The sequence below is a fragment of the Phyllostomus hastatus genome, unplaced genomic scaffold (assembly GCF_019186645.2).
Source record: "Phyllostomus hastatus isolate PE091 unplaced genomic scaffold, TTU_PhHast_1.1 phas_contig_86, whole genome shotgun sequence".
NCBI classification, from domain to species: Eukaryota; Metazoa; Chordata; class Mammalia; order Chiroptera; family Phyllostomidae; genus Phyllostomus; species Phyllostomus hastatus.
The window spans coordinates 7291378-7317166 of record NW_025333977.1 but is presented as its reverse complement, the minus strand read 5'-3'; the positions used below and the strand labels follow the sequence as shown (position 1 = coordinate 7317166).

At 41.3% G+C, this 25789-nt stretch overlaps 1 non-coding gene and 1 pseudogene across 1 annotated transcript; both read right to left on the bottom strand.

Annotated features, from left to right (window-relative positions):
* Positions 1 to 2905, bottom strand: part of LOC123826935 — a 44681-nt pseudogene extending 41776 nt beyond the window's left edge.
* A 7262-nt stretch (positions 2906 to 10167) lies between these two features.
* Positions 10168 to 10271, bottom strand: LOC123827607. Its single transcript, XR_006787267.1, has one exon. It is a non-coding gene; the product is annotated as a U6 spliceosomal RNA (small nuclear RNA).
* Between the last annotated feature and the right edge of the window lie 15518 nt (positions 10272 to 25789).

The following is a 25789-nucleotide window of genomic DNA, read 5'->3' as shown; positions in this document are numbered from 1 at the left end:
ATCTGTCCAGTCCCCATTTCTGCCTCACTCGAGAATCTGGCTCCAAGCCTGGACCTCCCTGGATCCAACCGCTGGCAAGAAAATTCTCTATCAAACAGCTCCCTCACATGTCTGTGTATTAAAAATAGCTAATACGACCCCCCACTGCTCTCACTCACTCACACTGTTACCAGCGAGATCATGAGACCTCGGTTCTTCTTGCCTGCAAAGATTTCAGTCAAGAGGCAAAGTGCAGTAAAGCAAGCAAGACTTCCCTGGCCGCAGCAGAGGCACACTCAGAGGGGACGTTTACTAAAGCTGGGCCCAGTGAAACACGGAAGGGCTTAGCATAGAAGGAGCGACAGGAGAGGGACAAGGTAGGGAACTGAGGCTGGCCTGGGCTGCTTAGGCTCACTAACAAGTCAGAGAAAAGGGGTTCCTGGGGACAGGTTCGGGAGGTTAGCTTGTGGCAAGCTGCCACTGCCCACTGCTCCCCTCATTGCAGGTCTCGTCTCGTGGGGTCCCTTAGGCTTTAAGAGATGTGTGCCTGAGGGGGAAGAAAATGGCACGGGAGTGTAGGTGTGTGTGTGTGGCGAGGGGGACTGGGGGCGGTGTTCTGGGTCCTTTGTCCTGACGGCTTTAGGTTTTATCCCTCTCTTGCCGGCGGCAGGAATCTTAGGGGGAGTCTTAGGGGAAGGTATAAATAGAATACTCAGCAGCTTTTCAGCTGTGCTCCTCCAGGGGCGTGGTCTCCGCTCACTGGTTGGTCGGCACGGGGGCAGGGTCACTAGCTAGAGCAGCTGGTCTTGGCATCACCCACCCGGTTTTTGCCGCTTTTCTGGGCCTGGAGCTGAAATACAACTGAGGCCTAGATGTTATCTCTAGGGAGGAGATGGTAGGGGCCCTCAACCTCAGGACCAGCTGTATGCTATGGGAGAAAAGGACACCCTGGGGCGAGGTCCTTGTTTTCCCAGTTTTGCCCATTGCTAGGCACCAGCGGCTTTCCTCCCTGGAGACCTTCTGCACTTCACCTGCCGTCCTTGCCCTGCTCATGTCTGTCTGTGCGCCTGTTACAAAACTGAAGGCCAGCTCTTGTGGCCCAGGGACAGGAAAGTGGAGGAGGGCAGTATAGGAAGAAGGAGAGCATCGATATTCAGAAATAGGTCTCTAGGGGGTCAGGGGGAGGGAGGCATACAGGGTCGAAATAGTAATGGTAAAAACGACAATAAAAAATTTTATTAAAGAAACAGGTCCCTCAACTTCATATTGATGTTGAGTTCGTCCCTGGTATTTCCATCAGTGGTTTTATGTGGAACTACTCTTTTTTAACTGATCTTCCTGGGGAACACATTTTCTTAACTGTCTAGTATGGCTCATGTGGCACCATCACGTTTATTTATGGGTTGCCCAGTTTAGACTATTATTGTAACAACGACCTTAACTCCAAAAATGGCTCCAGTCAAACTGTCTTCTGCCTTAGCAGTCTGAGAGGAGCCTTCTAATTCCTTCATTCAGGAATCATTGCGGAATGCCTTCTGTGCTGGGCAGAGCTGCCGCGTTCCCCAGCTCCACTGTTTTCTCCTGAGGGAGCTGGAAGGGGGCAGAGGATATCCTGGACGTTGTATATTTACCAAAGGAATTAAAAAAAAATAAAGTAGTCACCTAGCCCAGAAAATCAATGTGAATACAAAAGAAGCAGAGATTCGATAACAGCTAGGAAGTAGGCAATAAAAATGTGAGCCTTCATGTACAGTCCCTGTATTCTAAACTGTTCCATTCTTGATTACTCTTATCAACCAAGGGAAGAAAGTCCAGCCCTGCACCCCACACAGCTGACAAAATGACCTTCATAAACGACAGAAGGTCAAGCTTAGTCATTATGACCATTCTGTCTTTTTTCTTTTCTATTTTTAAATCAACCAACAACAACAGAAAAAGTGCCTGTCTTTTATACAACCAAACTGGGAAGGCCATAAAGTGTAATTGTGAGAGGTTTATTTATTATTGTTTGTAAAAAGGTTCTTTAATCAGAAAACTTTTTCCTAGCAGTAACTGACCTTTGTCATAATTCTTCTTCACCCCTGTCAAATATTTCCAAGATTTGACATAAGTACTTAATGTTGTTGGATCCAAAACACCATGTGACTCAGGTAGAAATAATTCTTCAAGCAAAGGAATTTATATGACTGTGCCTTTTACCATCCATTAAGCAGCTTTTTATGTTGGGCCGACTTGTAATGTGTATTAATGTCACCTTGTAAGAGGAAACTGCATTCAGCATTTTTCACGAGTTTGTAAAAGAAATTCCTATTTCAAATAACCTTCCTTCAATCACTAGTCTGTGCTGAGTGCTGGAAGAAGGTAATATAAAAATGAACAAGCCATTCTCTGTGTTCTCTATATGCATACAATCTGGTGCTGAGACCCACCGTCTACTCAGAAGCAAACTAAGAAGGGCTATCACCCACGATTAAATGGAAAGCATCCAGCATATGAAAAGATGAACTCCAACTTGAGGATTTGCAAATGTGTGTAGTGATCACATGGGAGTGTCCGAGGAACCCGGAAAACAAGGAGATTAAGGAAGACTTTAAATATTCAAGAATGGAAGTCTGGTCCAGGAATTCCAACTTAAGCTATGCAAATCCTGAGACTTGGAAGCAATATGCTCAGAGTTGTGTTTCCTTAGCTTGGTATTATGCATTCCTCCTGTTTCATACAGGGAAAAATCTGAAATGTATTAGTTCGGGTGTACAAAAACCTGCCCCAATCTACCTTCTTGCTGATCCTGTTGCCACCTGCATTCCTGTCTGAGTAATCCACTCCCACCGGGCAGACTGTCGCTCTGGTTTCCCAGCAGGTCTTGAACTCTTCCACCTCTGATGGCTCCCTCAAACTGTACCTGGTACCTGGAATCCTTCCCCATTCTTCTCCAGCTATCGATGTATACACTCCACATTTATTTAAATTATATGTGTGTACATTAATTACTCTTTTTTAGACTGAGAACTAATACACATTTAGCAGTGGGTGACCTACAAGTTATGGCAGACTGGGTCACTCCTAACGAGGGAGTTCAGAGCCTATCCAAATCCTGTCTATCCATCCCTTCAGAGAACTTCCCCAGGCCAGCCTGCTCATGAAATTGTATGGAGTGCTCAGAAATGTCAGGAACAAATATAGAAATGGTCTAAACTGTTTCCTACAGGTCTCTTTTTAAAAAATGTTATTTGAAATAGTTATTTTTAAGTTATATTTATTGACTATGCTATTACAGTTGTCCCAATTTTTCACCCTCTGCCCCCTTCTACCCAGCAATCCCCACTCCCTCAGACAATCCCCCACTATTATTCATGTCCACGGGTCATGCATATAAGATTTTTGGCCACTCCATTTCCTATACTGCACTTTACATCCCCATGGCTATTCTGTGACTACCTATTTGTACTTCTAATCCCCTCACCTCTTCACCCATTTCCCCACACCCCACTCACATCTGGCAACCACCAAATGCTCTCTGTATCCAGGATTCTGTCCCTCTTTTTCTTGTTTGCTTAGTTTTTTAGATTCAGTTGTTGACAGATATGTATTTATTGCCATTTTATTGTTCATAGTTTTGATCTTCTTTTTTCTTAAATAAGTCCCTTTATCATTTCATATAATAATGGTTTGATGATGATGGACTCCTTTAGTTTTTCCTTGACTGGGAAACTCTTTATCTTCTCTTTGATTCTAAATGATAGCTTTTCTGGGCAGAGCAATCTTGGCTGTAGGTCCCTGCTTTTCATGACTTTGAATATTTTTTGCCAATCCCTTCTGGCCTGCAAAGTTTCTTTTGAGAAAGCAGGTGACAGTCTTAGGGGAACTCCCCTGTACATAACTAACTTCCTTTCTCTTGCTGCTTTTAAGATTCTCTGTTTAAACTTTGGCATTTTAATTATAATGTATCTTGGAGTGGGCCTCTTTGCATCCATGTTTTTTGAAACTCTGCTTCCTAGATTTGCATGTCTATTTCTTTCACCAAATAAGGAAGTTTTCTTTCATTGTTCTTTCAAATAGATTTCCAATTTCCTGCCCTTTCTCTTCTCCTTTGGGCAGCCCTATAATGTGAATGTTGGAATACTTGAAATTGTCCCATAGGCTGCTTACACTAGCCTCACTTTTTTGGATTATTTTTTCTTCTTGCTGTTCTGGTTGTTGTTTGGGTTTTGTTGTTGTTGTTGTTTGGGGGTTTCTTTGTTTTTTTGCTTTCTTTTATTCCAAATCACTGATTTGACCCTCAGCTTCATACACACTACTGTTGATTCCCTGTAAATTGTTCTGCATTTCAGTGAGTGTATCCTTCATTTCTGACTGGATCTATTTTATGCTGTAAGGTTCTCACTAGGTTCATTGAGCATCCCTATTTACAGTGTTTTGAACTATGAATCGAGTAGATTGCTTTACTCTGTTTTGTTTGGTTCTTTTTCTGGAGTCTTGTTCTGTTCTTACATTTGGGCCATGTTTCTTTATATCCTCATTTTGGTAGCCTCCCTGTGTTTGTTTATATGTATTAGATAGAGCTGCTATGCCTCCTAGGCTTGATAGAGTGGCCTACTGTAGTAGGTGTCCTGTAGGGTCCAGTGGAACAGCCTTCCCTCTTACCCAAGCTGGGTACTTAAGGTATGCCTACCATGTGGTCTGTGTACACACTCCTGTTGAAGTTGAGCCTTAATTGCTCTTGGCACATCTAAGGGCAGCCACCGTTTGTGTTCTGTCCAGGGTCACACAACATAAGCAACAAGGCAATCTAAGAATGCTGCTACTTGTGCTGGGCTTGAAAGTAGCCAGGCAAGGCCAAGCTGTGAACCAAGGCCTGCTGCTAGTACTAGGCAACTTAGTGAGAGGTACAGGCCTCCCTGAAGCCAGATGCTGCTTATGTCAGAGAATTTAGAAAAATCTGAAACATGGGCCAAGACAAGACATTTGAATAAAAAAGCCACTGGAAACAGCTTGGGTGGGCCCAAAATTGGGTGCAGCAGAGCCTGGGGAAATCACCAGAATGGGGCAAATGGTGTGAGCCAGGTTGATGGAGTCTCAGATATGGTGCCTGCCTGCTAGCTCTGTGGCTCTTTGGGTGGAGGGCTCAGAAAAGGAACAATGGCCTCTGCCTGCACTTCCATCTGGGGGAAATCTGACCCCCGGCTTTTACCCTGGAGCTGGACAATTCAGCTTCACCCTGTATGTCTCTGATGCTTTTCAATCTGCTGCCCCTGTGCTGGAACTCAAAAAGAATAAGTCTGAGAGAATCTGTACATGGGCCCTTTAAGAGGAACTGACTGGGGTTCCAGAAGTTTTTGTTTTCAATGTCCTCGGTCCCTGTTGGTGTTTATAGCTAGAAGTTATGGAGAATTACCTTTCTGGCACTGGAACCATGGACTGGGGGACTTACTGTAGGGCCAGGACCCCTCACTCCTGAGATATCCCTCCTGATTTTTATCCACCACATGTGAGTGTGGCACCAGCCTGTTCTAAGTCTCTGCCCCTCCTACCAGTCGTGATGTGGTTTCTCCTTCAGTTTGGTAGTTGTAGGTCTTCCATTCAGCTCAATTTCTGATGCCTCTGAATAATGGTTGTTCTATAGTTTAGTTGTAATTTTGATCAGGCCACTTTTCTTATCTGCTAGAATCTGAGTGAGTTTTCTCAGCCTCTCAGTTTGTTTTCCTGAGTTTACACAATAATAAAATACACACAATGACCCTCTTACTCTTCTTTTACAAGCTGATTATTTAATACTGACTAGCTTTGAAATGCGTATAGCCCTATCAAATAGCCAGGGACTTGCCTTCACCTGAAATAAGGCTGTATTAGAGTGAAAGTCAAAACCATTTTGTGAAAAGACAACACAGTCCATGCAGAAGTCCCTAGGCGTACTCAATTTTTTCAGGATTAAATTTCAGGATATGAAATTCTTTGTACTAACAGATTATCTTTTCTCCTAAATTCCTTAATGTTTTAGTGATCATTAGCTGAACTTTCAAAGCAAACATAAAACTTTCAGCATTTGTATTTATATCCAAATATGACAAATACCAGTATACAAAAAAATCTCTACAGGAGAATCTTATCTAGCCTATTACAACAGGATCACTGTTTGTTTGTCTTAAACTGAGAATAACAACTTTAAAGCTGTAAAATACTTTTCGGATTACCTAATTCACCTGCTTCAATTTACAGATAAGCACTGACATCTAGCATGTCTTTACTAGGTCAGTATTTGGGCAAGAGGAAATAGGGTTGTGTTGCTGAATGGTAAATTCCTGGTGGGGTAGAAACTGACCTGACATTGGCAGGCAGGTGTGCAGCCAGCTGGCATCCCTGGAATCTGCTTGAAAGGCAGAGTGGGAGGCTGAGCAGACCCTCAAACAGGATATCAAGACTAGGACTCATTTCTCTAAGCAGCGGGAGAAGATGGGGCTGCTGTCAGGCACCCAGTCCCAGGGCAATGCACACCAGGGACTCACATCCTGCCTGGCCCCTGTAGAGCCAGGTGCTCTGATCAGACTGAGCACTCTTGTGATTCTGACGCAGACATAGACAAAAAGTGGCCATACACTAAACCTGACCAGCTCAGCAAAGGCCTGCATGGCAGACTTACAAACTCAAGAGACCTAAAATAACCACACAGGATGGTCTGAAATGAAAACTTTTTAACTGAAAGCAGGTCATGGAAGGTAGTCATGTGCTAGCCTAGAATGGTCCCTGACAAAAGTCCATCTTTACCGCAACTGAGTCTGTATGTTGTTTCTTTGCATGTACAATCATTTACCTTTGGAATGTCAATTTTTCTTCTTCAAGACCTCTTAAAGCACAAGCACCACACACTAGAGCAGAGACCAGAAATCCCCTCATTGTCGTTGCTATTGTCCTAACTGTTGCCTGTTAACTATATCTACCCACCTGTGTAAAAGAAGTACGAGTCTATCATTTTACTCTTTATCCAATCCCAGAAGTTTCCCTGCTTTGCCTTCTCCCGCCTCCCTAATCTATCACCAGTGGATTTCATGTAACCCCCTTAAGTCTTCTCTTTCGATTGTAATGTATCAAATAAGATGCAAAACTACCATTTTTCTGGCGAGTTTTCTCAATCTATTCAGATTTTGCTTCCTGATGAAATTGTCAGTGTGGCTCGAATAAACTCAAAAATTCTTACGGGTTAGGATGTTTCTTACTTGGACACAGAAAAGCCATATTAAAATCTCAGTGTGTTACCAGTTCAAAAGCTCATGTGCCCAATCCTTCAAAAGGCCAACACTCAAGACCTCAGAGTTTGGAGTGAGGAAAGGTTTGTTGATCAAGAAGCCATCAGCTTGAGAAGATAGAGGCCTTGGAGGTTTGTCACACCCATCCTAAGAAAGCCTAGAATTCAGGCTTCTTTATGTCAAGGGACGGGAGAGTGGGCAGGAGAAGTGACTGACCACCACAGAAATCGGGGCGCCAGCAGGGATCCAGGGAAGAGCACAAAATCTTTAAATCTCTCTGTCCCTGGTCAGTCTGTTGACTCCTGCTGATCTGAGTCTGGTCTTGAATCTCCTGCAAATCTTTTGTAAATAATTCTTATTTCGTACATGTTTCCCAACATCCTTGAGAGGGGCACCCCCTGGCAAGGGGCTGTTCTTCCAAAAAACTCAGGCCTCAAGCAGAATTCCTCTAGGGATTAGCATAACTCCAGCAGGGACTACTTGCTTGAAGTCCATGCAAAAAAAGTGCAGGCTAGTATTAAGATAGAGTCAGAGAGACTACACATTTTACCTTGTTACGCAATTAGGATGGTTTAGAAATGACACAGACCGGGGGCAGAAATGAAAGGCCTGCCACAACTTGTGCAAATACCATCCTGTGTCCATTCTCCTTAAAAAACATCTGCTGTTACAGATATCTCTGCGAGGTGGTTGTCAGGGGTTAGGTTGATGGGCATGCGGCCAAAAAGGGAGTTTACAGAAAGTAACTTCACAGGGTGATCTGAACATTCATTTCTAACTGGGCCAGTCATGGTAGATAGTCAGGCCCCAGGCATCAAACTATTTTAGTAAAAAATGTCTTTTTGCCTTAAGCAAGCCCTGTGCATTGTTTTTGTGCATCAAGGTTAACATACCTTTGGAATGACTCTTTTTCCAACCCCCTGAAAGCTTCCCCCACCTCCAGGCCACACAGCGTCTTGTTAACGGTCCTGGAATCCAGCCCCGGTAGTGCTTTCTACCGGCGTCATGTCCTGCTCCGGACTTTCCCTCCTTCATTCCAAATGCTTAAAAAAGAGCTGCAACAGTTTCACTCTCCAGAGCATTTGACATCTAACTTCCCAGTAACTGTCATCAGTTTGGCTCAAATAAACTCTTATTAAAATTCTCCACGGTAACTGTCATCAGTTTGGCTCAAAAAAACTCTTATTAAAATTCTCCACAGGTTTGGATGTCCTTGCGTCGACAGGGAGAGAGGGAAATGGGAAGTGATGGTCTAATATGTACAGAATCTCAGTTGGGGAAGATAAAAAAGTTCTAGAAATGAATGGCAGGAATGGCTGCGAAACACTGAGAACGTGCTTATTGCCACTGACCTACACACTTAAAGATGGCTAAAATGATAATTTGGTTATGAATGTTTTAACACAATAAAAAATTGTTCTTAATTCACCAACATCTGTCTTTTGAGTCAATTTCTAATTATTATTAATTTTTTCAAAATCTAAAACATTTAAAAATTCTATGTTTGAAAAAATCATTACCAGAGAGGGAAAAAAATCACTTGAAATAGTGCAATCTCTGAGCAAATGTAATTTTTTTTTTAATTTTATCAGAAGCCGATAGTAAACAGAGCACCATGAACTGTAAATTTCAGAAAAGCTAAACTTTCCTTACAACCCTAAATTAAAATGTTAGTTCCATCAAATAAACTCAAAAAGAGTCTCAAGATTTTGCTAGAAATACAAGATAAAAATTTATTGAAGGGTCTTAGGGTTCGCATACCCAAAACAACATTAGGCAATAAATATCCAGAGTGTTCCAAAGAAGGAAAAAAAGTTGAAGGTTCTTAGTGTAACTGCACAGAAACTTCATTTCCTGAGGACCTTTCCTACTGTCTTTCCTTTTGATTGTCCAGCACCTTGACCCACCTGCCTGCTTCTCCCTTGCAGGTTCACTCATGTCTGGACAACAAGGTTCTGATCAGCATCAGATAATTGTAGGAACAAAGCCTTGGGTCTGTTAACCACAGGGGCAGAGTTTCTGTCAAACCAGAGATAACATCCAGGCCTCAGTGGTGTTTCCGCTCCAGACCCGGAAAAGTGGGAAACCAGACGGAGTGACTCCAGGGCTAACGTCAGGACGAGATGCACTGATCAACTACGCCCATCCCAGCACCATACAGTCAGTAGAGAAGGTGACCCTGACCACAACCCTAACTCCCTTAGTCACCACAAGTAATGATTTTCCCCCCACATAACCCATCCGCTGGAAGCCTTCGGGGAGCCAGGTCCTGAGCACTAGCTCACCTATCTCTGGGCATGGGCTACTTCCTAAAAACAAACCCTTACTTCCTAAAAATAAACCTTTCCTTTCTCTGCTGTAAACCCCCTTTTCCTGTCTTATTGGTCTTTGGTGCACACAGGCAAATGGCCCCTTTAGTCTCATAACATTAGAGTAAAAAGTACTGTCGACTAAGAAATGTCGAAACCTGTAGACATTTTTTTTCTGAGTTAATTTGAGCCAAACGGACAACATATGCCGGGTAGCAAGAATAAATTTTGCAGTTTCTTTCATGCATTTGAAATTGAGGAGGAAACATAAGGAAGATCACAGGAAGGTGGAAGGAAGCAAGGTGAGGATTGAATTACAGGCTAGTTAAGATTATGTGTTCTCATGCTTTAAAAGGAGGGGGCTGAGAGGGGGCTTTGCAAAGGTGTGTTAATTTAGATGCACAGAAACAACGGACAGGACTAGCTCAAGGCAAAGATAAGCCTTTGAGTAACTGAAGTTACACGCCTGGGGGATGAACACCAAGACCTGCCCCATTAGAAGTTTATGGTCAGATCACTCTGTGAGGTTACTTTCCATAGAAGCCCTTTTTATTCCACAGTTTTCTTCCTTCCTTCCTTCCTTCCTTCCTTCCTTCTTTCTTTCTTCTTTCTTTCTTCTCTTTTCTTTCTTCTTTCTTTGTAATGCGTAACACGTCATAAATTTGCATATCATCCTTGCACTGGGGCCGTGTTAATCTCCATATCATTCCAGTGTTAGAATGCATGCTGCCGAAGTGAGCACTCCACGGTACGTTCTTGAGAAGAGTAAGTCCTGCATTCTTTGCCTCTGGACTTGTCTGAGATGAAAATCCTCTAAACGACCAGTGGTCTGGATAATGGATGTCAGGTAGTCTGGATACTTGAACAGTCTTTTCTGAAGGTAATAGAGGGTTATGTGGAGGTCTGATGTATCTCCATGCACTGATTCAGACCAGAAATTTAAGTTCCTAGGTTGTTTAAAACAAGAATAGAATTTTTTCTTCATACCTCAACCTCCTTGATTTTAGCAATTGAGCAACTTCACCATAGAGACTCCATTTTATTTTTTTACTCTATTCTTCATTTACCAACACTACCTTCCACAAATAAAAAAGATCTTTAAAAATAAATAAATAACACAGAAAGAAAACTCTTCTCCTTATAAATGTTTAAAGCAAGTAAGAGAAAGAGAAGTAGGAGCCCTTTGTAATTGTTGCTGGGTGTCATTTAATTGCCATTTTACAGCTCAAGAAATTGAGGATTAGAACACTTAAGAGTCTTGCCCAAGATCACAGAACTTGGAAGAAGACTGTCCAAACTTTTGCTGCCTCTGGACCACACTGCAAGAAGAGTTGTCCTAGCCCTGGCTGGCGTAGCTCAGTGGATTGAGCACGGGCTGCGAACCAAAGTATCGCAGGTTCGATTCCCAGTCAGGGCACATGCCTGGGTTGCAGGCCACGGCCCCCAGCAACTGCACATTGATGTTTCTCTCTCTCTTTCTCCCTCCCTTCCCTCTCTAAAAATAAATAAATAAAATCTTTTTAAAAAAGAGTTGTCCTGGGCCACACACTAAATACATTGTGACACATAATCAATCACAAAAGTATCTCAGTGTTTTAAGTAAATTTACGATTTTGTGTTGGGCCACATTCATAGCCATTCTGAGTTATAGGTTGGACACCCCTGGTAGACTAAAATCTAAAGCAATCCGACCCCAAATCCTCATTGTTAACATTTCGGTCTTCACATTCAAATGTATTTCTTGCTTCGGACTATGAATAATTACAAATAAGGAGGTAGGGATGGAGGTAAGGTAATGGTATTGAGTAATGCCCCAGGTCGCCAGAGTAAACTACTTGTACATAGTGGGGGAATCCACACAAAGCCGGCCACTTTGAACTCCATCCAAAAGCAGGCTATCACTAAAACCCTCCCACGACCACAGTGGGAGCAAAAAGAAAGCTGTACACAAAGCTGACTGTAACAGAAACAAGAACACCTAAAACAATTAGCAGAATGCAGATGAAAAGTCTGAGTGTTTCAGTATGAACCTTGAACGGTTGTAGACTGAGAATTTTATACAGTTTCTATATTTAGCCAAATACCAGGAAGTTCCCAGCCTGGCATGAGTCTCTGATACAAGTAGGAAAGTACTGGTAAGAGAGTTTCGAAACATCAGCAGGTGATTCAGAGCTGAACAACCAAGAGAAGAGTTGGAGCTGTTTATCTTACTTTCAGCTACAGGTTTTTCTAACACCCTACTGAGGAAGTGTTGAGAATTAACACTTTTGTCACCATAACAAATGTCCAAACCTGTAGGGAAATTTTATGAGCGTATACTCCTGCCAAACTGATGACAATCGCCAGAAATCCAGATCTCAGATGCTTTGAAGCGTGGACAGTTACAGTTTATTTCATGCATCTGGAATTAAGAAGAGAATTTAAGGAAGATTACATGAAGGAGGGAGAAAGCAAGGTGGGGACTGGATTATAGGACAGTTAACAAAATTATAGGAGGCTCCCAGTGAAAGTGATTGCTTCCAAGGGGTCTGAAAAAAGAGGATTACTCTGGCATTTCAAAGCTGCGTTTACCTAAATGCGCAAGAAAAATGCACAGGGCTTGCTTGAGGCAGAGATAAACCTTTTACTAAAAAAATTATATGCCTGGGGTGTGACTACCCACAATGACCTGCCCAGTTAGGGAGTTATACCCTGCTCACCCTGTGAGGTTACATTCCTTAGAACCCCTTCTCATCCACACCTTTGTGGTCATATATGGTCTAAATATCTTGGTTTTCAAGTATATCAGGAACAGCATATGTATATGTTACTGACATTTAAGTAACAGCATACGTATATGTGTTTACACACGGTAAAACTGTGGGCAAAGGCAGCCACAAATTTTATTTCCCCAGATCTGTTTCTTTTAGCCTTTGGGAACTCCAGTTTTCTCATATTCCTCCAGAACTGTGCTTGGAGGGTCTAGAGATTGTTTTCCATAAGCAACTTGGTCCACTCCTAGAACCATTGTTTTCTTCTCCTGCTCCAGCTCACTGCAATTATTAAATATGACTGCAGTCACTTCCAATCTGCTGAGCGGCAACTGTGATGTCAGTGCATGCAGAAGTTCCTGCCACTGCTGCTGAACTGTCAGGGGTATGCCATGGGGACAATGTCTAATGTAGAAGGCAATGCTTCCTTCGTCTGATCTCTACACCAGAGGACCTGGGTTCCAACTACAACTTTGCCATTCACTACCTATATTAATATTGACATACACTTGAGTATTTATAAGATGGGAATTTTAATAGCCCTTACCTAAAAGAATTGTGGTAATGGCTTAGCTAGCATAATGCTTATAAAGTACTTAGTTAACATTTATTGACTGCTTATTAGTCACTGTCTTAATCCATTCAGGCTGCTATAACAGAATACTGTAACTGGGTGGATTATAAATAACACAAATTTATTTCTCACAGTTCTCGAGGCTGGGGAGTCCAAGATCAAGGTACTGGCAAATACAGTGTCTGGTGTGAGCCCTTTTCTTGGTTCATAGAGAACTACCTTTTCACTGTGTCCTCAAATGATAGAAGAGACCTGGTAGCTCTCTGGGATCTCCTCCATAAATGCATTACTCCCACTCATGAGGGCTCCACCCTCATGATCTAATCTCCTCCCAGAGGGCCCACTTCCTCACACCATCACAGTGGAGGTTAGGATTTCAACCTGAGGACTCTGAGAGGACGCAAGCATTCAGTCTCTAGCATGAGCTACGCAATGTAATAATATTGCTATTATCAGTGAGAAGCACGGTGAAGCTGTCATTCTCTATTTTCCATGCAATAAGTAGGCTTGCCCGTTTCTAACTCAGTCTTTAATTACAGCCCCTCACTTTAGGACCTAGAGTGGCCGAGAACACCATGGATAGCAGACCTATATTCAGAACAGACTTCTGCACAGGTGCAGAGGCGACTCCCTTCTGGGTGAACCAAGTGTCCAGCAGATTCAATAAATGATACCTGGTTCATTAATTACATAATTCCAGTACAAAAATACTTTTTTTAAAAAAAGTATGAGATAAAAAGGAGAAAAAAACACAATTTTCAGGGACTTTTAAGCATTGTTAAGGAAAACCCCAACTGCTATAAAGTCCTCTAAAATTTCAGTTGCTCGGGTTCAAAAGACACAGGTAAATTGAAGTAGCTCCTACAGAGTGATACCTCATGGGTCATATCTAACCTACATGAAGAATCTGAGCCCTGGTTGGTGTGGCTCAGTGGATTGAGCACTAACCTTTGACCCAAAAAGTTGCTGGTTCAAATCCCGGTCAGGGCACATGCCTGGGTTGCAGGCTAGGTCCCCAGTTGGGGGTGTGTAAGAGGCAACTGAATGATGTTTCTCTCCCTCTCATTCTCCCTCCCTTCCCCTCTCTCTAAAAAATAGACAAAATATCTAAAATAAATAAATGAATATTTTTAAAAAGAATTTCATGAATCCATCCTGGGAACTCTGTCATACAGGCATCCTTTCGTGTATGCACACATAGGTATATGAGCAAAGATGCTTATTACAGCTGTGTTGATATATGCATGAAAAAGTGAAATTTATCTGCAGAGAGAAGGTAACCAAATCATGGCACTTTTGTTAAAGAAATTGAATTAAATCTCTCTGTTCTGATATTAAAAGATTTCTAAAACAAAAAAAGTATCTTTAGTATGTTCCCACTTATGTGTATTTGTGAATGTTTAAAAAAATAAATATGTGTTTGGATTTATATACATAAAACAATTCGGGAAATGTGTACTAGAAATGACTGATGGTGCAGTCAGTGGTAGTAACTGTTCCAGATGATTTCATTGAACACCTTGCTAACTTTGACTTCCATAAAATTATGAATGGACAAAGGACAAATCAACTGCATCTACAAGATTCAGCAGTCAAAATGATACCCCTAGCTCTTCCCTCCTGATTGTTTGCTTATTTTAAACAATATTTGATATGGCAAAATTACAATGAAAGAATTCGAATTATCTGCAGGAGTTTGTGGTAAGATCGATTAATGATTTTATAATTTTAGGGAGAAAAAAGGGCTACACTTTAAAGTAGTTTCCTTCAACTAAACAAGAGTTCGGGTTGTCTTTTCTGGATTCCTACTGACATCTCAGAACTGGTAGGGCCAGGTAGCTACTTAAAAGTATTATGCATTCCCTCTTCATGTTCACAAGAGCTGAGGGGGAAAATCACTTATTTGTGGTGCCTCAGACCTGAGAGGATTAAAATTTGCAATGATTAATTAACATTCTTCACTTTTGTTAGTCTCATTGAATTATATCAGGATACATTTAGGGCCATATATTATAAAGAATGCAACAGAAGAAAATGTCTCACAATTGTTTTATACTATAAAACATCGTAAGGAAAACATAAGTGAGTAAATCAATAACTCTCAGATAAAATTAAAGAATGATATTTTGAAGAGAGATATTGTACTCCTAAAAGAAAAAAAAATGATGACCAAAACAATATCAATACACAACTAATGAATTAATAATAAATAGTAGAAGGATGTGATAAATGCAGGTAAAAACTACATTACTAAAGAAATAATAATAATGGAAGCAGGATGAAAAAGACAAAGATTGGAACAATTAGAAAGGGGCTAATCAATATGGGAGATAAAGATAAATATAACTAATGTGCTTGAAGAAGAGAAGCAAAAAACACAAGAAAAGTTTTATTCAAAGTATAATTCAATATCTCTAATATGAACCAAAAACTGAGTTTGCAAAACAAAATATCACCCCCCCCCAAAGAAGTATGGTATAAAACATTCAATTCACAAACTAACTAATGAGTTCCAAAAACAAAAACAAAATTTCAAAGCGTCAGGTTTTATAGGTCAACTACTAGCAAGGGAGAGAATTTGGGCTGGTTTCTGACTTCTACGTGGCATCACTGAATAGGAAAAGCGTGGTGGTAGTCAGTTTCCAAGTTTACCCTCAATGATTCCTGCCTCCTGGTACCCACACCCTGTGTAGTCCCCTCCCCCAATTTAACAGCATTGGTCTCTGTGACCAGTAGATTCCCACAGAAGTGATGATGGAGATACAAAGTACAGCAAAGGGAATATAGTTAACATTATTGTAGTAACTATGCAGGGTGCCAAGTGGGGTCTGAAAATACTGGGGAAACACTTTGTAAAGTATATGATTGTCTAAGCACTATGCAGTACACCTGAAACTAAACAAAATAGTATTGAGTGTCAAGTGTAGTTGGAAAAAAAAAAGAGCAATGATATGTCACTTTAAAGACTTGGCTTAAAAGGCACTGCAGAGTGCCCTCCGAGGCCCCCCAGATCTGCCTCTTGCTTTACAGTGTTTGGATGGAACAGACCCAGGACTGTCCCGTTTTTCAGACTCAGACCACTGTCCAACCTCTTTTCCCATCACTATTCTTGGAAACATCTCAGCCATCCTCAGTGTCTGAGACCTGCCAAACCGTTTTTTGAGTTTAACTCCTTGTTGTCAAGCTTCCCTGAGGTGGCCGAGGAGTAATGTGAAGGCACTGAGCATCTCTTGAAGATGCAAAACCTGCACAGTGACCAAACCCTCTTCCAGAACATGCAGAAGCCATCCCAAGGTGAGCAGGGTGACACTCAGGACACCATGGAAGCCGCCATGGTCATGGAGAAAAACCCGAACCAGGCCCTTCTAGATGTGTCTGTCCTGGGTTGTATCTGCACAGACCCTCATCGCTCTGCCTTCCTGGTGAACTGCTTTCTGGATGAGGGGGTGAAACCCATGGAGAAAATGGGTGACCACCTGACATACCTCCGCAGGCCAGTGGGCCCTCAGGTTGGGCTGGGTGTGCATGTCATGGAAAAGCTCCTTCTCAAGAGCCACTAGGAGTCTTTGGAGCCCAGAGGCCTTTGAGGGGCACGTCTGCATTTCCCTGGTGTCTGGCCTCTCCCTGCAGCCACTAGGCAGACTTTTAACTGCCCTCTCCCATGTTTTGGACCAAATGGAAAGAATAAAGTTTTTGTAGCAAAGAAGAAGGAGGAGAAGGAGAAGGAGTGGAGAAAAAGAAAAAGGCCCTGCAGCCTCTGTGCCGGTTGCAAACCCACACGCTCTCAGATTGCACTGATTCTGGGGTAGGCCAGCGGCTATGCAAAGCCCGAGGTGATGAAGTCCTGAAGTCTTCCTTTTGCCCCCAGCCTGGAAGAAACAGCTTCTCAACAGCGGCCACGGCCACGTGAGTAAGCCACTTTCAAAGCAGATCTCCAAGGCACCATTAACTCTTGACATGCCTGCAGCCCTGGCCCACAACTTGAAGCGCGAACCTCACAGCGAAGCTCCTCCCAGATTCCTGACCCCCAGAAACCGTGTACAATAACAAAGGTTTGTTGTAAGTGGCAATGATTTCTAGGGATGTGTTCCACCGCACTAGGTAATTAAAACAATCCTCAAAAAGGGAAATACTGCAGGACCCAAATATAATATATGGTGTAACTCAAGAGTCATTAGACAAGATATTATTCGAGAATAAAAATAACAAGTAGATATTTTCATAAGTTAAAAACATTAGGCAACACAAGATCTACTAAAAGAACCACTTGTTCAGACAACATAACCAATTAAGAGCTTAAAGCAAAAAATTTGGAAACAAATTGTGGTGAAAAAACTGAGTATTGACTGTTAAAATGGAAAAATGACACTAAGGTACTGCAAAAATTTTGCTACAGGTGAGAAAATAAATGTTAAAATGTCACACAGTGTGCAAACTCTAATGACAAGATAAACAAAACACAGTGGGGGGAACTGCAGGAGAGCTGAGGTCCAAGGTCTTTTTCTAGCAGGGGGTGAATACCATCAGCTAAGCTGTAAAGATTTTAGTAAAAAACAAACATGGTTCCAATTTCATTGTGTTTTTCATAAATGCTTTGTTAACCCAAGAGAAATCTTTTAGAAGAGATTATCTCCTATAATAAAGAACTGTGTTTTGATCTTGAATGTCAGTAATTCCTTTAATTTTACTTGTTTCTTTTCTTATACTGTATGTTTAAATTAAATTGTGTTTAGAAATAAGATTTATATCACTTATCCCATTAGTAGAAAAGTTTATCTTTCACCCTCTTCCTTTCTTTAACTGAAAAACATCTTGAGTAAGGTTCACTACTGTGTTACTTATTAATGAAAGAATTTGATATTTTCACTTTCACTTTTGCACTTTCCTGCATTGCATAGATTCTTTATAATCTGCACATATTGACTTTATAATAGTTTTAAGAATTCTGTAATAATAATGAACAATTTTAAACAATAATTAAGATACACTAGAATCAAGTAAGACAATATGTATAGTGATTATTCTAGAAGGTGGGATATTTATGGTTATGATTTTCTTTGTACTTTTTTGTATTTCAGAATGTGACCACCCTAGTCCCAATCTGTGAATCTCCCTGAACCAAGCCTCAGGTAGAAAAGTTGGGGGCAAGGAGAGAAGTGTCTGTTGTCTCTCTCTTCCCAGAAGCCCCTGGCTCCTGATGTAAATGGTTTCCTCAACTTAGCTTCAGAGCTGACTTTAAACTAATTGACACTTTATACCTTCTCCCGGGCCTTGCCCATGCCCTCCTGTATACAAAAGGCATCATGATCTGCTCAAAGGTGATCTATCTCTCCCCTTACAAGGAGGAAGTGACAACATCATCTGCAAAATAGGAGACAGAAAATGTACATGTAATCTCTGCTAGGGCATCACTTCAGCAGGTAATATCATTAGCAAATCTGTAAAAGCTTAATATGCATAAGTTGCAATTTGGTGGAATGGAGTGGAACCCTTCAAACATTGTTATCATAGTAATTTGATACACAAGTAATTTAATACACTTCATCTAGTTGGTGTTACAGGAGTGTATTTACCTCCTGTTTGTCAAGTACTGTGTTAGTGGTTTATTCTGGTTATTCTTGATTAATCCTGGTGTTGTGTGTTGATGTTGTATCAAGACTCTGGATGTCGCTCCAGAGGCAACCATAACACGTACATCTTTAAAGATGAGGATGGAATGGCTTAACACTTTGAAACAAAGAAGATAAAGGGAGTCACCGTTTTTGTTTCTTTAATGTGCAGCTAACACACATAAAAAAGAAATTTTTCCCGCTTAGGATAGACTTTATGGAATCATACTAAAGAAAACTTTAAAATTACTTTTATTACTCATTATATTTTTTCTAATTAGAGAATTAATATTCACTATGGAAAATTTTGCAAATGTAGAAGAGCACAAAGAGAAAAGTAATCCCCATATTGCTCCATCCAGACTTAAACCAATTCCCGTTTTGATGTAAGATCTACCAGTATTTTTTTGGCACATGTATATGTGTATCACTCACTTCAAAAGCTGGGTTTGAGATAGTTTATTTTTCTATTATTATTTATTATTATATTATTTTCCATATGAACAACTGTAAACCTACTTTTGCCCCAACCTGTATATATTTTAATTGCCTCTTGTGTACCTTACCCATTTTCAACTGGGGCATTCAAATTTATTGATGATTCTTTTTACTTAGAAATCATAAATATTAAGGTAATTATTTTTGTCATATATCTGAAAACAGCTTCCAGTTTTTCATCTTCCCCTGCCATGTTTTTGAAGTTTAAAAGTCTTTATTTTTTTAAATATATTTTATTGATTATGCTATTACAGTTGTCCCAATTTTTCCCCCTTTGCCCCGCTCTGCCTGGTACTCCCCTGCCCTCCAGCAATCCCCCTTCCCCTTAGTTAGTGCCCATGGGTGGCGCATATAAATTCTTTGGCTTCTCCATTTCCTATGCTATTCCTAACATCCCCTGTCTGTTTTGTACCTACCAATTATGCTTCTTGATCCCTGTACCTTTTCCCCCATTCTTCCCCTTCCTCTTCCCTGCTGATAACCTTCCAAATGATCTTCATCTCTATGATTCTGTTCCTATTCGAGTTGTTTGCTTACTTTGTTTTTGTTTTCTAGATTCAGCTGTTAATAGTTGTAAGTTCATTGTTATTTTAGTGTTCATAGTTTTGATCTTGTTTTCTTAAATAAGTCCTTTTAACATTTCATATAATAAGGGCTTGGTGCTGATGAACTTTTTTAGCTTTGTCTGTGAAGCACTTTATCTGCCCTTTCATTATAAATGATAGCTTTGCTAGATTGAGTAATCTTGGTTATAGGTCTTTGCTTTTCATCACTTTGAATACTTCTTGCCAATTTCTTCTTGCCTGCAAGGTTTCTTTTGAGAAATCAGCTGACAGTCTTATGGGAACTCCCCTGTACATAACTAACTTCTTTTCTCTTGCTGCTTTTAAGATTCTCTCTTTATCTTTAACCTTTGGCATTTTAATTATGATGGGTCTTGGAGTGGGCCTCTTTGCATCCATCTTGTTTGGAACTCTGTGCTTCCTGGACTTGCATGTCTATTTCTTTCACCAAAATGGGGAAGTTTTCTTTCATTATTTTTTCAAATAAGTTTTCAATTTCTTGCCCTTTCTCTTCTCCTTCTGGCATCCCTATGATTCGGATGTTGGCACATTGGAGATGCCCCAGAGTCTTCTTATTCTCTCCTCATTTTTTAGAATTCTTGTTGCTTCATTCTGTTCTGGTTGAATGTTTATTTCTTCCTTACATTTTGTTTGCATTGTTTTTGATGTAAAGATGTTTTAAATTATGTTGTCAGTCTTATCAATCATATCCCTTACATTTTTGTCCTTGGTTTTATATAATTACACAGTAGTGTTTGCTCAGTGAAAATTCATCTAGCACACTTATGATTTGTTCACTTTCTCATATATATGTTATATTTCAATAAAATTTACCAAAAATAGTAAAGACCTTTTCTAACCTATGTGTATGTATGCACACACATATATGAGGGGGGAACCCCAAAAAACAGAATTATCTTCTGGTTGGCAGGCCCCTTGTAATATAGGCTTCCTTTGTTAAGTGAGTGTTGTAGGAACCTATCTGTGTCAGTGTACTAGCTGGTGTTATTGTGAGAGGCTGAAATCAGCTTCAGTGAATTTTTCTTGGAGACTCTCAACATGTTTGCCCATGAATGGGTGATTTACAAGTACACCTGCCCACACTGCACTGAATGTTCAGCAGTTTTTGACTGGAAATGGTATGGCACCCCTGCCCACCCTCCCTATTCACCCAGTCTCACCCTGAGCAACTTTCTTTTGTTTCCCCAGATGAAAGAAGTCCTCAAAGGGAAGTGTTTTGCTGATGTGGAAGAGGTGAAACAAAAATGGCAGAAGTATCAAAAGGCATCAAAATCTACAAGTTCAAAAACTGTTTTGATCAGTGGAAAAAACATTTCAATAGTTGTATTGAATCAAATGGAAAGTACTTTGAAGGTAACTGAAGTTTAAACATGTAAGAATAAATATACAATTTTTTATAAATAAATTCCACTGTTTTGGGGGACCCCATTGTACATATTTACATTCTTCTGATTATCTTATTATATCATTTTTTCTTTAACCCATTTGGGTATATAATTATAATGTGAACTAAGTATTTTTCTGAATTGTCAACTAATATTAGCAAAGTTATTTTTCTTTGAATATGAAGACTTTAATGCATTTCCCCCTTTCCCTGAATCTCTCAGCACTTACATTGGCAAAATGAATAAAATGGATTGATCTCTTGGCTTCTCTGTATCTAAAGTTCTATGATGTAGTAACATCTTTGTTAGACAATAGCATATGGTGATTTAAAACCATAAGAGGAGGGAACACAAACTAAATATAGTAACCCATCACTTCATCTAACAAGTCCAGGCAGACTTGGTAAATGTGGTACTCGCATCCTCCCACAACCACATCAAAATTACAGCTAAACTCAAACCTGCCATCACGCAGAACTGCCTGAAGTCTAGCTGAAAAGAAGTCCTGTAACTACAGACGTAAAGAAGCCACATCAAGACTGGAAGGAGACGCAGAGACATGGAACAGGCTGACCCCACACCCAGGAGTGGCAGTTAAAAACCGGGAGGGTATCTGGGCTGTGGAGGTTCCTCCTGAGGAGCAAGGGGTCCCAGCCCCAGAACAGGCTTCACATCGCAGCGTCCCAGTGCCAGGAAGAGCAGTCCCCACATCTGCTGTCTGTGAAAACCAGCAGGGATTGTGGCTGAGGGAGAGTAAAGCCTTCTGGAGTCCCAGGCAGCTTTCTTAAAGGACCTGCATGGACTTACTTGAACTCACTCCCTCTGAGCTCCAGCGCCGGGGCAGCAGCTTAAAAGATGCCAAGAACATACAGGCAGGAACTGAATTGTCTGGCTCTGGGACAAGGGCTGGAGGGGCAGCTTTCTCCCAGGCTGCCATTATTCTTTAGGCAAAAGGTATGGGGCACATGAGGCCAGAGCCTTCGAGAGCTTTTTGGAAAGTATGCAGTATAAGCCAAGACAAGACATTTGGATGAAAAAGCCACTGGCAAGGGATTGGGTAGGCCTGCAAATTGGGTTGGGGCGGTGTCTCAGGAATCTCCAGGGCAGGGGGAACAGTGTTCCGAGGTTAATGGAAACTCAGATATGGTGCCAGATGGCTCTGCGGTGTTATCTTTGTTTTAAGGCCATGATGACATCATAGCAATTTCAATAACTGTTCATTTTCCTAGGTACCAGAAATCTCTTTCCCACAGCCATCAATACTAATGTGTTGGAAGTGATAAGTCATTGCTCCTGGAGGAATTCCAAATAGCTGGCAGTCAGGGCACACGGAGAAAAAATCTATTTTTACATCCTTTACAGCAGGCGTGTCAAACTCATTTTCACGGGGGCCACATCAGCCTCACGGTTGCCTTCAAAGGGCCGAATGTAATTTCAACTCCGTAACAGTTAAGGAGTACTTACATTTATACAGTCCTAAACTTATTTTGGCCCTTTAAAGGCAACCGCGCGGCTGATGTGGCCCCCGTGAAAATGAGTTTGACACCCCTGCTTTACAGCAACTAAGCTGGGAACTCACACTCAACAAACAAGCAAAATGTAAAATAGAACAGACTATTGTGTTGTTCCTGTAGGACTTGCAGATGGCCTTACTGAAATCAAATCAAGGTTTACAGCTCAACCAATTTGGGAAGATCTTTCTTAGTTTGTCTGGGCTGCTACATGTAACAAAAGCAGTACAGACTGGGGGCTTCAATAACGAACAGTTCTGGAGCCTGGAAAGCCCAAGGTCAAGGCGCGGGCACGTTCCACACAGAGCAAGGGCCCACGTTCTAGTTCGCAGACGGCCTCCTTCTCGCTGTGTCCTCACGTGGGAGAAAGAGCCAAGAAGCTCTCTTGGGCCTCTTTGTTTTTCTTATTACTATTAAAAAAAATTTCAATTACCATTGACAATTCAACATTATATTAGTTTCAGATGTATTCTTTTTTATACGGGCATTGAGTCCATTCATGAGCCCTCATCCCTGACGACCTAATCATCTCCCAAAGGCCCCGCCTTCAATACCACCCCCCATTGAGGGTCAGGACTTCAACACACAGATTTTGGGAGGGACACAGACACTTAATCTCTGGCAACACTATCCTTCAGTCCTTAGGTCTATCTCTGGCGCAACATTTTTACCACCGTGTTTCAGTTATACCATCTACTACACAAGAACACCTGCACCTCCCTCCTTCACATCTCTGAGTCCTGCAAACAATGTCATTGTTCCTCCATCAAGAACATGGTGTTTTTGTGGTTTTTTTATTTTATTTATTAATTTTTAGAGAGGGAAGGGAGGAAGAGAGAGAGAGAGAGAGAAACATCAATGTGCGGTTGCTGGGGGCCATGGCCTGCAACCCAGGCATATGCCCTGACTGGGAATCGAACCTGTGATGCTTTGGTTCGCAGCCCGCACTCAGTCCACTGAGCTACACCAGCCAGGGCACAAGAACATGGTGCTTTAATTTAACTACGGGCTCACCATCTGGATCTCACGGGATTTTCTTCCAGAAGGCTGCCCAAGATTGGTAATTCCCTGGCCTCTTCCCTCCCCATGCCCCTGTATTCACTTTCTAGCAAGCTAAGACAAGGTAAAATTTTCCTATAGATCAGCATAGATCCTCAAAGACAGGGAGCACCTTTTGGCACTTCAGATGTAAATTTCAAATCCTAAGAAATCAAGTGCAAAATCATGTAATACATGTACTCATTGTTTTTTGTAGCGAGAGGATCCATAACTTTAATTAAATTCTCCCTGTGGTTGATAACCAAAAAAACAGCAGATGCTATAGGGGTATGGTCCATATTCACTCAGCATTTACTGTTCCTGTGTTTTCTGTGGGTCAGAACCAAAGACTGGCTGACTGCCTGAAGACTTTCTCCAACTGTAGGAGTGTGCTGGACCCCTAAAGATGCGGAATGCTGGAGAGTTAATATCCTTGGGAACAGCCTGCAGCCATCAACAGATAAATACCCCAGCTCCTCATGCTTCACCTGGGACAACTCCACGCCACGACTTATTCTGTATAATCTCCCAGGATCTCACACTGGGATTGACCCACTGTCCACAGAGTTAATCTGCTCATCAACATACTTTCTATTGGCTTTCTCCTATGATAGTCTCATTTCCCCATTTCTCTACTTGTGCTATTTGGAATCACCTTCTAAATAAAAAAGTGCAATTAGCCCTGGCTGGTGTGGCTCAGTGGATTGAGCGCAGGCTGCGAACCAAAGTGTTGCAGGTTCGATTCCCAGTCAGGGTACATGCCTGGGTTGCAGGCCATGACCCCCAGCAACCGCACATTGATGTTTTTCTCTCTCTGTCTTTCTCCCTCCCTTCCCTCTCTAAAAATAAATAAATAAAATCTTTTTAAAAAAATGAAAAGTAAAAATCTTAAAAAAAAAAAAAAACCTGCACTCAAATCTGTACCTCAGGGTCAGCCAGAGTCAAACCACTACCCTTTTGGTTCCCATATAGGTCATCTGTTCTGGCTTCACTTAGGTTATTACACTCTACACAACCAATACTAAAACCAGAATGCCTGCTAAATAGGCCCAATTCTATATCTATCTTTGGAAACATCCTTGTTAAACTGATCCTTTCTGCAATGGTCATAGTAAACCCTACTTCGTATTCAACCTCACTACACTCCATACCACAGTAGAGTAGCTTAGGGAGAAAATACATTGCTTTTTCTGGTATTTTAGGCATCATTACTTAAAAATGCTCAGGAACTCTTTGGGGTCTGAGGGGAAAATAAAAGAAGTCAAAAGAATTTGTCCCAAGCTCTCAGGAGGCTATGGTTTATTTCCTCATTCTGTTGAAGATTATATCCTACCTTGGTTTTTTGTTTTTTGACTTGAACTGAGACCCTTCCTTCTTATTACCTTTACTTGACTCTCATCCTTCTCAAGAGTAATTGGTATTTAAGTGGTATTCTAAGAAATCAGCCCCTGGAATCTGCAGGCATATCTTTAAGCAGCTGACTTTTCGCAGTTCTATAGACCAAACCCAATTAACCATTTTGAGTTGTCATCTGAGTTTCTACTTGAGTTGCCAGTGTTTATCCATTTGATTCTTCTCCCATCCATTAAGCAATGTTAGTGCATGAAAGAGCATCTGCACAAAAGGAATGTTGGCAAGCCAGCAGCTGTTTGTTGAGAGCCACATGGGACTACTCACCAAAAGTCCATTTCATTCCTTAATCAAGCAAGAAGGAAATATATAGTAATGAAATAAACAACTCAAGAAAAGTATGGCCTAACACACCTACAGGACACAGTGTGGAAAATTACTACCATGCTGCCCGGGCTGGTGAGGCTCAGTTGGTTGGAACGTCATCCTGTGCACCGAAGCATCATGGGTTTGGGTCAGGACACATGGCTGGGTTATGGGTACAGTCTGGGTCAGGGTGTGTAGGAGAAGCAACAGGTTGATGTTTCTCTTTGCGTTGATGTTTCTCTCCCCCGTCTCTCTTCCTCCCTTCCCTTCTCTCTAAAGTCAGTGGGCATGTCTTCCAGTGAGGAGTAAAAAAAAAAAAAAATGAAAATTACTATCGTGTTAACAGACCCCCAACTATGCACTCAGTGCATTTCTACTAGGTCAAGCCAGAGTGTACTTCATCTGTTGGAATTACACCAAAACTAAAATGTTACAAACTGCAGCTGCCTAAATGCTTTTTATTTTGTATTTTGAAAAAGATTTTATTTATTTACTTTTAGAGAGGAGGGAAGGGAGAGGGAAAGAGAAATATCAGTGTGCAAGAAATACGTTGGTCAGTGGTCTATTGCACGTGCCCAACTGGGGACCTGGCCCA